Consider the following 15,457-nt stretch of genomic DNA (forward strand, 5'->3'; position numbering starts at 1 on the left):
AGTTTTAATATACTTTACAAAGAATTTCAACTCTGCAATTCAGTTTATATAATTCTTATAAATATTGGACAATGTTACAATATTTATAATAATCTATTTGAAAACATTCAGTATTCCTCGAACATTTCGTTACGGTACGGGAAGTTCCAGCAATTTGCCTTAAGGCACGATGCCATAATTGCCTCAAGACAGAATTCCACTTACAGCTAGTTCTAATTTTTATTTATTTTCTCGCTTACATGAGACATTTGGCTTCCTACAACATTTCATATTTAGTCCATATTATTACATAATTCATGCATTTATTGTCAATCATAATATACATAATTTTTTTAGACAATGTGCTGGATTTTATATGACTTTCGCACAGCAAATCCGTAGAGCAAATCTGCCGAAAGATTGTTACTACCAAGTAATTCAATTTAGGCCAGTAACATAATATTACCATAATATTTCTATTTTATCGTAGAATTTGCCTTTTGTCTATCCATGACTAACGTCTTAAATGTGCTCCTCATATGTATCCTCATATTTATTCCTAGATTCCATTTCTCAAACAAATTGCTTTTTTCCAGACTCTATTACAGTTTGTACCTATATGAAGTAAATTTAATTGAAAATGACATGACTTTATTCAAGTTTTGATATTTGGTTTGATAATTAGAAACTACATGGTTGCGATAAATTTTTAAATAAAGTAGTATGTGTTGGTTCACATATATAACCTTTTATTTTCAGAAAAGGAATTCCAATTAAATAGAGCCTTTTCCACCCTCTGAGTAATAAAATAAAACCAGCCATCATAAAACTTGGATATGGTGGAGAGCTGAGTTGCATGATGCAATAAAATATAAAAAGAATTCAGTTTTTTCGGTTAACGAATGTAATTTCTGTGTTAGTTCATTTTACTTTGAGATCTACTATTTAGTACATTGATATTATTTTATTGTTCAACCTTCATTCAATAATATAACTTGTCCCGAAATGTTATATGAAGTAATAAATGCTTTTGTTGAAAATCCAACGTTTTTTAATAAACTAAGAATTCATTTCATGATCAAGATTTTTAGTGCTAGTAATTGGAAAGTGACACCAGTTAAATCTTTACCAGTATAAATTTGCTAAAATTTGAGAAACTATGAGAGTGCAACCCAGTGGTCAACCACTCTTCTTTGCTGTTACTATATACCATATATTAAATATGTATATCTAATAGGGTTGGCTTGTATGTGATGTAACAATTCTCAATCTATAAACTCGAATAAAAAATTGATATTATACTGCTTGATATCGAGTCTGACTGAGGTTGAGATCAAACTCGTGACTAGTGCTCACCAACGGTAGTACAAAATGCTAACTTCTAAGTATTATACCTTTATAGTAATATTGGATAATTCAGTTAAATACTTCGAATTATCAAAAACTTGATATGTGAGAAGTTAGCGAAAATTAGTTGTTTTATTTAAAAAAGCGTAACTTATGCTGATTAGGTAATAAATAACTCTCTAAAATGATTGCACATAAATTTAGCCATACAATAAAAGGCACTATTAATAAAATTTATATTTATTATTTATTAACATTAAAAGCAATTGAAATAGCTTTTAACGACCAATATATTTGCATTAGATTCAGTACATATTTATGTCAAATAAAATTGTGATATGTGTTTATACATTAAAATTGCCAGTAACTGTTATTTGGAGATAAATTTACTTTAACACCTTATGTTCTTATGTTCTTAAAGCAAACGTTTAAAGTAATTCTAAATGGTATATTTGCTAATGCAGCTTCAATGTATAGTAATTGATTAGGTCGATATTACATTGGAAACGCATTAGTCTTACACTATATTGCTATGTAGGGTTTTTGTCTTAAAGCGTGATTTGCAATGAAATTTTATAAATGGATTGACTATTACCCAATATTTCCCATATCAAAAGCAAAGATCATTTTAGATTAATATTGCAAATCCATAAATGAGGCAGCTGACTAATGCCTAACGATGATCAAATAATTTTGTATGCTTAACACGCTTGTATTTTTATACTAAATTCTACTTGTTGTCCGTTCCAGAAAGTTGTAAAACTCTAATAAAACCAAAAAATGGTCAAATCGGCAATAACTATGTTGTGTATAAAACTACTATAATCAATAGTTTTAAGAAGAAAAAAATCTGGTTAAATATAAATGAACTTTCAATCGCGTATAGGGTCTGGAATTTCATTTTTCTATAGATACGTTTTTGAAGTAAAACTTCTTTAGGCGCGACTAGGGTGTAAATCCGTACAAATGCAACGGAAATTTGTTACGCCCGGACTGTTCGTCATTCGCTCTCGATGATATCATTTTTATACGAGTCGATTGTGATTAGTCGTCGTGTATGTGAATAGATATCTGTCGTTGTATGCGTACCGATATCAGCAAGAAAATCGGCATAGATAAATAGATATTTTGAATTTACATCGTAGTACAAATCTTGCTTTAATGAAAAATGCCTGAATCAGAAGAATATTTTACCCTATTTCTTGAAAATAATAAAACAAATTAAACATTTATTCCGTAAACTAAACGTAAATTTATTGATTAGAAATTATTCCTATTTCTAGTTTCCATAAATCTTCGAAGTTATTAAAATGAAAAATATTTTTTAGGCAAGACAGATATTACAGCTGATCAAAGAATGAAATTATATCGCCAGCGAAAAAGTAAAAATATACAAGCAGTCAATGAATGTATGTTAATTTTAATTAAATGAAGTTCTTCAAACACAATCACATGATGAGTGAAGTTGTGAAAACAATATTTGTTTAGGCGTTGTTTAACATAATCCACTATGTAATTGAATATTATAGAATTTATTAATCAGCAATTACTTCCTTTCTCTAATAAAGGTTCATTTCCAAATGCTAATTACAATGACAAACCGATCATGTCATATTTGAAGTATGACTTTAATTACATTATTGTTTTTAAATATTATGCATATTTTTATTAATACTATTATAATTATATAATTTATAATTTATCATTATATAAATATGTATAATGGTTGACACTAATAAATGTGCATCATATCACGAGTATTACCGTATTAATAAAATTATTCAAAATTGTTATATGATGTATTTATTTTTACTTAAATGCCACCTTGTACAGTAGCAAATAAGTTTTACTTCAATCGCGTGTGAACCTTACGTGCACTCTTTTTTTATTATACGCCAAAAATTTATCATCACGATCAAAGCCAATTGATATCATTAGAACGAATATAAGAAATATTGCGAAAATCAGTTCAGTTTTTTGCAATTTTTTTTTATTGTTATTCAGCTAAATCCAAAGAAAACAGCTTGGTTAATTGCCGCGCAAAAGTAAGAAGCAATTTTTGGAGAAAACTTGAATAATAAAAACTTTAAACTAATAATAATAATGCAATGAAATATAAACTTTTCTGATAATTCTAAATAAATGGTTCGATCGATCGTAGCACAATGAAAATTAAATAATTGCTTAAGTGAGTTGTTTCAATATTTTCAAGACAATTATTTTAATATTCATACTATTTTTAATAAAAAGTTCAACTATATAGAAATTATAAAAAATACATATCCTAATTTAAAATAAAAATTAAAAACAAACAAAATAGTTACCTCCAGCACTTCATACAAATTGTGGTAACCTGGCACTATTACTAAAAGTAATTCCATGTACAATTTATACATAGTTCATATTACTATTATTTACTTCTAATAGTAGGATATTTGGTGTTTTTTATTGGTATCAATTTTAATTCGTTCAATTTTCTTCCTCTAATATTGGCCTTTAGAATAGAAAGCTCATAGTACAACCTGGACGATGACATACATCACTAGCTTATCTAGTATATTTTATATAACGATAAGTTATGTTTTAAAATACAATACCATAAGCCACAATTTATGTGATACAGGTAAAATGATTCCATCAATGTGAACCAGGCATACTAGTTGTTTGTGTGTGGTATAACTGTTCTCCTAGTCGGTTCTTGTGAGAATCTTATTTGAAGAGTTAAATGAAGAAATCAACAGTGTATAACAGCATCAGAATTGGACATTTCAATGAAATAAATCACATCGGTATTCCCGTAAACAAACAAAGATACGAGACCACCGTTATGAAAAAATAATGCTTACCAAAATGCCATAGAAAGCAAGAATTCAATTTTAGATTAATGGATATTAGAAACTCATCCAGGATGATTTTCATAATTTTTCATTACTCGTGCAATATTAAAAATGTATTTATCTGATTGTCACTTTCTGGCACAGAGTATTTTATCGATTTCAAAAAATCAAAACCTCTAATTTTTTAATAAAAAGTCCGTGACAAGCCTAACTCACTGGTCACCTTTTTGCACCACGCCCTCCTCATTCTTATAAAAAAATGTTGCGCCCTCCTCAATGTTGTTAACAATTTAATTTCAAATATATTACAAATACTAAACTGATATTACAATTTAATTAATATGCAATATTCTGTAAATAATATATATTAAAAAAATATTAGTTTTTCATTAATGTTTGGTTTTAGCAGAAGGCGCGCCCCACAGATTGGAAACCACGAGTCATCATGAATGCATCATAGATTTAAAAAAATATTTTTGAAGTGAGTTCTATGTACTACTGGTATTACTGTTTAATATAAATAGTAGACTTTTTCCGATATTTTACTTTATATTGACAGGAACAAAGTCCTCTCGTAAAAAATACAATTTTTGTACCTTAAGTTTTATTAAAAAAAAAACAAACTAACTAGTGGTGTATGGGATCGTGCCTTAGGGCAAATTGCTGGAGTTTTCCGTGCTGAAATATTGGAGTACTGTAACTTATATATGGATTTATAAGAATTATATAAACTGAATTGCGAAGTTAAAATTATTCATTTGAAGTATATTAGTGAGCTTTAGCATTTTAGCCACAATTAAAATTAAAATCCGAACTATTTTCGATATTCAAAAATAAAAAAGTTTTCAAAATTAAGTGTCATTTTGCCTTGAGGAAGATTATGAACTTCTCAAAATGTGTAATTATTGACTTGATCATCCAAAATTGAGATTTAAATATTTAGATTAAATTTTCAACTGTTTATTTCAAAAATCTAATCATTGCAATTTCCAATTCTCTCAAATTAATTTAAATTTTAATTTTAAATTTTCTGTAATTATATTGAATATATTGCTATATAGGGTAGCTTATTATTCCAAATTTTAATGAATTGACGATATTTCAGTTTTCAAATCACAAAAGCAACTTTGGGCACAAATTTTGACCATAATATTTTGTTAAACTTAGATGAATTTTTAAAACTAAACTACTTGCCGTTGAGCCATAATATTTTAGTATGTCGCAGAATGTATCTATCGACGAAACGAAAACATAAACGCCTCCTTCGGGAAGATAAAAAATTGATTATTTTAGTCCACGTGGTTATGGTAAATCCACAAGGGTATATATTTTTGGCTAAAATGTGAACAAAAAATGTTGCAATTAACTGCTAATTATTAAGAAAAGGTTCGGTCGACTGTCTTGCAAAACTAATCAAAACAAATTCGCACACATACATCATAAACATTTAGTGCCAACAATTCATAATGTCTTGAATCGTCGAGAAAACATAAAATTAGGAAATGGAGATTTGCTTCCTTCCTTCATTTGAGATAAATTGAATGTGCGAGCAAATACTGCATAAGAGTTATTTCCAGCACCTTACAAAATTTGGGGTAATGGCGCCACTAAGAGTAAATTCATATACAATTTATACATTTGTTGATCTTACCATTATTTAATTCTCAACCAATGGTATATGCACACGTTGCACGTTAGATCACTACTTCACTTTAATTAAATATAATAACACATATAAAACTTGTCAAATGGATAAAAGAATGAATATCACAAAATAGGTATAATGTTACGACTCCATGTTTGTTTGTTCTGTCATTTGTGCAACATATTTCAATAATAGACTACTAGTCGGAAGTTGGTTATATAAATTTGGCGTGAATTTGGCGATTATCCTAAAGGCGCGATTTTTGAATTATTTACTTCTAACCGCATAAAGTTTATCTTTTTATTTTTCTTGGTTATAGTTTTTATAAAAAATAAATAATTTTTTATAAAAAATAAATTATAAAACAATGTTTTTACAATCAAATTGATTTGTTTATACTATGTGCGAGCACCTCTAATTAATTAAATAATATGTTAATTGAAGCTTCTAAATAATGTGAATTCTATGATATATATTGAGAAATTTATTTAATATCATATTAAATATTATATATATATATATATATATATATATATATAATGGGGGCTTGGGCTTAACGGCAACATGCTCAATTATCGAATACCAAACACTGATACCAAAACTTTTATATAAAAACTGATTTATGTATTCCAGTTGTACTATAGAAGGAAAAATAGAAGTAGGAATAACCTTACGAATCTTCTTCTGATAATTGTCTAATTCTTTGCATATATTTATTGCCGATTAAAATAACATAATTATAAGTGTCTAATAAAGATACATATATGAAAATTATTAAAGTTGAAAATTAAAAATAAAATTATTTATATGTTATTTACAGCAACCAGAACTTAATGATCCTATAAGTGTGTTCTGAGGGCTTCTTAAATAATGTGGCTTCTGAAGGCAACCCATCGGTTGACCTATCCTTTTCTGTTAAATTCATTATTAGAATCACTTTAATACTGACGACTTTTTTTACTGGATACAGCAATGCCCGGTGAGGGCAATTTTTTGGTAACATATTGCCAATCAAAAATATCTTTAGTAAATTATAATATATACTTAACTCACATTTTTATTGTTTTGATTGATATGAAAATTTCTTTATTATATATAATTTTATAATACAAACTAAGAGTATTAAATCGAATTAATTCGTAATATACTTAAATGTAGTTGATGTGTTTTGCAATCTATAAGACTACTTATGAAACTTTTCTCATTACTTTTTCTGCAAATGATGGAACACATTAATAATAAAAATTATGATTTTGTGATTTAAAAAAAAATTGATCTTTTTTCTTGTTGTGTCACTATTAATTTGAACACTGTACTATATATTTTAATTAGGTATACCATATTATAAATTATCTATGTATTGGAGTAAAATACCTTAGGGTAGTATGTATGCTCATTCAATGTTCCATATTAATATATAATGCAATTAGTTGTTTATAAACTTCATATTCATTTTCTGTTAAAATATAAGATGTATTTTTTAGGTATAAAACCAATTATTTAAACTAATGCTTTATTAATTGTATTATCAGTCTGAAAAAAGCATATAAACATGCAGATAAAAAGCAATTACTTTTACTTTTGGTTTGCAATCCATTTTCCTACGTCTTTAACTTCTGAAATAGAATTTTCATTCAAAGAATGAATTAATGATTAGAATGAATTATTTTTATAAATATTCCAATTCGGTGGATTAAAAAACAACGTCATAAAAATATAATAAAAAGATCGAGCCAAACAAGGTCGACACTGTGACACAGTCGGAAATCTGTGTAAAAGTTGTTCAGATCTAAAAACAAGAAATCGTTTATGCATTCATTTACTTAATTAACTTCCAATTTGCATAGCATGCCGGCCGGCATGTGGTCGTAGTGTAGGAAGATAGCGAAATTGGGTTTTTGCTCGCTCACGTTTGTCTTGTACCATTGAGACGAATAATCAGTAATACTTTCAATATAAATTAACAATAGGTTGAACTCTGAGTTGTTGATAAAATAATTCGACGGACTTGACTATTCAACCGCATATTCATTTCCTCCCAGTGGATTACAGCTATAGTTATAGATGTGGTGTCAGTTAATTTATTGAAGTTCGTGTTAATATTTTGTAATTATTTATTATCAGTTAATGCAAACTGCATAATAACGTGAGATTGGGTCTATTTTTGACCACAAATTAATTAATTCTTCATAATTAACAAAAAAATTTGAAACTTTGCCCACGCTTTTTTTTCATTTTTTTGCATGGAAATAACTTATATTACATTATATTAATAATGATTGAAGTGAAAAATATTCAATACAAATAATATTTAAAAAAAAATTTTTAATGTGGGTATTCAAGAGCAAAAGGTTGCGGACGCTGAATATTTGACCTTGCGCATTGAATACAAGAAAATCATTTATCATGCAGTAATTTATTTGTGATTTTATTTTTCTGAATTAAGCTACTTCAATTCTTTTTTCAAAAAAATATTCATTTACTTATTGATTCAAATATTTTCAGCGTTCATGTATATGGGAGATTTCCTTCTTTAGGATCATTGAAAATTTATCACCAATATCTCAAAAACAAGTGAAGTTAATTTTTTTAACAAAAATATTTGAAAGTATAGGAAAAAATATGTATGACCAGTCTTTCTCCTGATTCTTACGACGCTGTTATCGGGAAATAATGTTTGAAAATCTATAGCAACATAATTTTTTCTCGTTCTTAGTTTTTTGGTAGTGAGCACTGTTGTTTAGTTTACTAGACTAGACCTTAATATAATATTTAAGTAAACGTCATATAATTGTACAATAATATGTATTGTTAATTTTAAGTTCGATCAAACAGTATTGTTATATAACATCTATAAAAGCTTGCATATGTGTGGGGTAAAAAGAACCAACTGAAATTTTTTCCTGGCAAAGGTATAACAAAAAGAAAATAGTAAATGAAAAATAAGTTATGTTAAAAAATGCAATTTTAAAAGAACTAAATTTAATTAATAAATATTCCAACTTTGCTAATGAATATTTGTGTCGAAATATAAGATCAAGTTGTATACGGTGTATCCTATGCAAAAAATGTGCCCATCAAATTTATATTCTGCATTGACTGAATATTGTAGATATTATTTCGTAAAATCCCTTTAAATTTGGAATAAAAATATTGGATCTGCTGCCCATGGCTGTCTCATGTTACCCCGTTTATGAGGTAAAATAGGACAGATGATAAATTTAAGAAAAACAGAAAAAGACACATTTCTAGAATTAAAAATTAACTGAAGATTCTATTGTATATAGTTTAATAGTTGTTTGTTTGATTTTTGTTATATGTTGTGATGTAGTTCGTTTGTTATTCTAAAGTAAACAGTATAATCAATTAAAGTCAAATTGAACCTTTGTGCCCCGCCTTACCTTATATATATATATATATATATATATATATATAATAAGTATCCGATGTTAAATAGTTGCGGCAGCCCCGGGCAATTGTCATATTGCTCAGAATAATTTTTCGGTCGGCTGACTTACATCCATATGAACATTAATACAATTATAATTATATATAATAAACTAACGAAATTGTACATGTATGCATGAATAAACACAAAATCAAATATTTGATTATTAAAATAATTTGACACAGTGACTTATTACTCAAGGAGTCACAATAGATTATGTCATTTGTAAGAATTAGAATAATGGAGCAATCTTATGTAATCATAGAATTGTAATATGATTAGAAGATAGATGACTTAGTAGAAATAATCTGATTGTTGAATTAGAATTTAAAAAGAATTTGATTAGCCCTGTCTAATTTACATCCTTTGGCAAAGTCCATATGTAATATGTTACTCAACATATGGTAACATTTTTAAACTTTCGCATATGTTGCTGATAAAATATGATATGTTATACTTAATAAGACTCTCTGACTTGGAAATGGATCATATGAGTACAGAGAAAACAACGCTAAAATAAGCATTCAATACAAAGTGAATATTTGACAAATATATATCCTTTCTCCAAATTTCATAAATAATGCCCAATTTTGTACAAAATATTGAACACACTTTTTTATTCAAAACTTATCACAAACAAATTATTTCAAACTTTCCATTTAGGATTGGTTTTTAACATATTTCAGAGTTTGTGCTAACATATGAAAGTTTTAAGAAAGTCATCAATTAAAGTAGCATCAATAAAAGTTTAGAATACATGGTTGAACCAACAAATGAGCACTTAACATGAAATTGTCACCTAAAATATAATTATTTTAACAATTCGGATCAATTCAGTTTATCTATTGACCCCTATAGACCCTACAATTTCGAATTTAGTAGTAAAACAAACTTCAAATACTTGAATTGGCAAGTGGATGTGGTAATTGTCCATAATGCTGGTCAATTTAATGTTGATTAAATGGAGAAACTTTTATTTTTATTTTATTTTATTTTACAGCTCAAGATTTATGGACTTGTTGATGACTTTTCTCATAAAGTCTTTTTTAGAAGGCAACCTAACAGTTTGAGATATTTTTCTCTTGGATAGAGTAATAGAATCAAGTAAAAATAGATAGGAAAAATTGCATGATATCAGGTAAGTTGAGGTGGTTATGGAATCTGGAACCAAAGCTTTTACCACTGAGTCACAACAAGCCAAATTAAAATCATGTTTTGAACAATTTTTTATGAGTTGTAGAAGAAGATAGCAGTCAAACTTAAAATATCATCTATATTTGATAAACTGATGGTTAGACGTTGCTGTATAAAAACACCCGAATTTGTTTATTTATTATATTTAATTTTATGCAATATTTTATTAGTGCATGCAAATAAAATTTTAGCAATACTCTTTGAACCTTTTAATTTCATATCTTTAGATTATTTTATTTGAAACAGAAAATTGGCTTAAATTTAAATGAACTTTAATAAAATATTTAGTGTGTTATGACTTGCAAATAATTTAAGAATTTAACAGTTATGGACTGTTGTACTGAGCTTTCTCCTAGACAATGTTTTTCTATGGAAGGCAACCCAACAGTTGACCTAAGTCATATTTTATATATAACTAATAGCTGTACCCGTTCACGCCTCGCCGTGTTTTAGTTTCAAATAAAAAGTTGAAGAAAAATATATACATTTACATTTAGTCTACCAGTTTTCTTATATTCCAGCCTACTTGTCTAGAATACTATCCGTCTTACTCTCAATTTACCTCTCAACCTGTTTGTCAGTCAACCAGTTCACCAGTCCACCAATTTACCAGTCCACTAATTTACCTGTCTACCAGTATACCTGTCAACCTGTTTATCAGTCTACCAATTTAGCTAACCACCAATTTACCTGTTCAACAATTTTCCGGTACAACAATTTGTCTACCAATTTACCTATCAACTTGTTTATCACGGATATCACTACGGCTTGATATCAGGCTGATCGAGAATCATGTGATTTCAAGGCATAACTCTTACCACTAGAACATGACAAGACCAGAAGTTGTAGAAGAACTTTAGAAAATACTATTCTAAAAAACTATTCGCCTTAAAAAAATCGATAAGACCGTATAAGGTAATCGGGTAAATTATAATCAAAATACAATTCTGATTTACGAAAGACACAATTTACGAAATTGTGTTCACACTGGTTTTTGTGAAAAATAGTTGATGAACTTGATTTGAAACTATTGATAAAAAATTAGATCTATTTTTGATAGATTTTGATATCACTGCAACTTGATCCAATAGTGTCTTTAGCTTCCGAGCTGATAAAAAAGTAGTATCAGTATCGGAGTACCATCTGCTCCGTACTGACCTTATAAGTAAACCAATCAACATTAAATGTAATTATCGTTTCGAAGCATTAATGACTGAACTTACAATTTAGCTAGACAATAAAATATAACTGTTATATTATATAACATATTATGCTCTAACAATTAATCGTTTTACGACTACACTATAGAAACCCATTACCGAATTCCAGAACACCTCTTCAAAACAAAGATATCAAGATCCGTATTACAAACTAGTTACATTAAATAAGACATCAAACCGCACTTTTCAAAGAAGTCTATCTAAATTGACCATGTATTAATTAAAATTAATGTCTTGTCGATGACCACATTCAATTACATTAAATTAGTAGACTGTTGAAAGAAGAAACTATTCGAAATATCGTTTCTTAATTAGTATGAGAAACATGCCAACTATGCGTGGACATATGTAATTTGGAGACTGCAAAAAATATGTAAAAAATGTCAGTAAACAGGTGTCCGAGACCATGTTTGTGGATTATATGGGTAAATATTTAAACACGTGCAAATTTGGTTTTTAGATATTATTATGAGGAGATGCTCCATGGGAAACTTATGGTCTGAAACAAGACAAACTTTGGAATTTGTTTTAATCCAAATTATAATAAAATTTTTCGCAAATTTTCTGTTTTAAATTTCCCGTAGCTAATTTCATATTTTTGCGACGTTTCAAGTCATTCTGAATCGTTTGACAAAAAAATTGGAACATTGAATTTGAAGAACCTTATATCGAAATAAAAATATTGATATATATATTTTTATTTTCCATAATAGTTTGTTTTTGTAAAAAAATCCGGTTTGCTTATTTTATAATTAACATCCCGTAAGTAATAGTAATCGCAAAATAATCGAAAATGAAATTTTCTAAATATCTTTACGTTTCAAATATTTCTGAATATTTTGGCATACATTAGAAAAAATGGAAATATGGTGTGTGTGTGCGGATACAAATTTTCGTCGACGATTTTGGGAACACGGTTTAACCGATTTCAAATATTCAAAACACATTCGATTCCTATTGATAAGGAGACGTGCTGATTAGTTTTTGGCATAGGCAGGTCTAGCCGTATCGAAGATACAGGTCAAAAAGTGCAAAAACGGTAACTCAGTTTTTGAGAGAACGGAGCGTCCGATTTAGTAATTCAAAAAAACACTTTACTTGTATTGACAAGATGAAGAACTGATCGAATTTTTGGAAAGGCAGATCTAGCGGTTATGAACTCTCATTAAAAATAAGTTAAAAAAAATGTCATTTGGCGATCAAAACTGTTTATTGGACATATTTACATCAAATTTCCAGGTATTTTATAAAATTTTTAATAATGAGTACATTTTGTGTAGAAGTTTCTGGGTTAGTACCAAATTTTTAATTACGGTACGGGAAGTTCCAGCAATTTGCCTTAAGGCACGATGCCATGCACCCCACTAATTTCTATATTATTCGTAGTTTCTATAAATCTATGAAGTTATTAAAATGGAAAATATTTTTAGGCAAGACAGATATTACATTTGTTTAAAGAATGGTAATATATCGCCAGGGAAAAAGTAAAAAAATACAAACAGTCAATGAATGTATGTTAATTTTAATTACATGGAGTTCTTCAAACACAATTACACGATGAGTGAAGTTGTGAAAACAATTTTATTTTGGCGTTGTTTAACATAATCCACTGTATGAACAAATACTGTAGAATATATAAATTAGCAATTACTTTATTTCTCTAATGAAGGTTCGTTTTAAATGCTAATTACAATGACAAACCGATTATGTCATATTTAAAGTATGGCTTTATTTACATTATTGTTTCTAAATGTTATACATATTTTAATGCTATTATAAATATATAATTTATAATTTATCATTATATAAATGTATATGATGGTTGACACTATTAAATGTGTACATCACGAATGTTACCATATTACTAATAAACACTATTCAAAATTGTTATATAATGTATTTATTTTTACTTAACTTAAAATTGTTACTTGTACAGTAGCAAATAAGTTTTACTTCAATCGCGTGTGATCCTTACGCGCACTCTTTTTTTAAATAGTATAAGTTTGTTTGACAGAAAATTCAAACTGCTAATTTTATATTTTTTCGACGTTTCAAGTCATTCTGAATCGTTTGACAAAAAATTCGAAAATGGAACTTGAAAATCATCGTAATAAAGATTTTGATATTTTTTTTTAAGTTCCCCATAATAAAGTTTGTTTCTGTCAGAAAATCCGGTTGGCTTACTTTATATTTTCTCTTCATTCTGAATCGTTTGGCGCCAAAATTGAACATGTAACTCTAAGTTCTAAGGAACATACTAAAATATTACGGCTCTACGATAAGTAGTTTCATTTTAAAAATTCATCAAAGTTTATTATGATAGTCAAAATTTGTATCAAAGATTGCTTCTGTGATGTGATAAGTCAAAATTTCAATTTCAACAAATCAAAAGCCATTGGAATAAGTTCGATAAGGAAAAGCCGCGATTAGTTTTGCGAAAAATCGGACAAGCTATTAGAAATAGGTTTGAAATTATTAAAAAATATAATGAGCACCCTACAAAACTCCTCTAGATTAAAAAAATGTTACAATTCATTTAAATCATTAAATTATATCAAGGACTACCTACATGATATATCCAATCGTGCCAGTATTTTCTTAGAGCAGATGCTTAATATTTCACAAAATAATTTATTAAGTTCCTTAAAAAAAATTTTTTGACGTTTTTATAAAATTTAACTACTAAACAGTCTTGTGGAAATTGGTTGAATTATATAAATTGATTAAAAAAACTTTATTTTCGAAATGAGCATATGATATTTTTATTTAAATATCTAAATATAAATTTCGGTTGATTGAGTCAATTATTGTAGATTCAAGCAACTTGTCTGAAGACAAAATGCCACTTTCAACTAGTTTAATCTATAATTAATCTGGTCGATTAATATAAATTATGCTTTGGATACGTGACAATTATAATTATTCAGAAACATCTGAACCGGTGCTAATTACCATTAATTATGAATCTAATTAAACTAATCCATATAGGCACGCCGTCGCGGTTCTTTTCAATCAATTAATTAATCGAGCGTATCAGCAATTAGCGAATAGAAAATCAATCGACATAATTAATAGGCATATGTAAGGAAGAAAGAAGATTGGATTTGAATTCAATTATAGTAAATAGTGTACAATATAATGAATATATTTGATATTTTATATTAAAAATAATCATTTTAGTTATAATTAGTTAAAATCACTTTATAAACAATTTTTAATGAGAGCGAGAAGAAGAGAGCAGCCAAACTTGAAATATAGTATATGATTAAAAAACTGGTTGCTGTATAAAAAAAAACGAATTTGTTTATTTATAAACTTTAGATTTATGCAATATTTTATTTGTGTATAAAAATAAATTAATGTCAATACTTTTGCTTAATCTTCAACTGACCTTTCTTAGACCATGCTATTTGAAACATTCATGTTTTGCTTAATCCCACATTAAAAAAATGAAAAAATAGGCAAAAATCTTTATATTGATAGATTAAATGAATTGAGTATTGTATACAAATGTATACAAATATTTTGTGTCTCAAAAACAATAAAGTCAAAAAATTATTTTGATTCTCGATTTTTAAAGTGACACAATAGAATTTTTAAATTATATTAATGTAATTATTATAAGCATTTATATTTGTATCAATCAATTTGTATCAGTTGTCAATGAAATTTTTGGCATAATAAAGTCAATATAACTACTTAAAATAAAAAGATTTGAAATTCAAATAACCGTTATATTCAACGATTTAAATTTTATAATGTAAGACTTTGTATCCTGAAAATCTAA

The 15,457-nt window shown here is 27.5% G+C and overlaps 1 protein-coding gene across 1 annotated transcript in view; it reads right to left on the reverse strand.

The window, feature by feature from the left end:
* LOC113382938 (F-box only protein 28-like) overlaps positions 1-5,934 on the reverse strand; it is a 63,551-nt gene extending 57,617 nt beyond the window's left edge. Inside the window, exon 1 of the mRNA XM_026621194.1 lies at positions 5,815-5,934. The gene's annotated coding sequence lies outside the window, so the exon portion shown is untranslated. The remainder of the gene's footprint in view (positions 1-5,814) is intronic.
* Positions 5,935-15,457: the final 9,523 nt, after the last annotated feature.

Source organism: Ctenocephalides felis, unplaced genomic scaffold, assembly GCF_003426905.1.
Source record: "Ctenocephalides felis isolate EL2017-DRISC unplaced genomic scaffold, ASM342690v1 CF-g0.4_SCAFFOLD_03570, whole genome shotgun sequence".
NCBI lineage: Eukaryota > Metazoa > Arthropoda > Insecta > Siphonaptera > Pulicidae > Ctenocephalides > Ctenocephalides felis.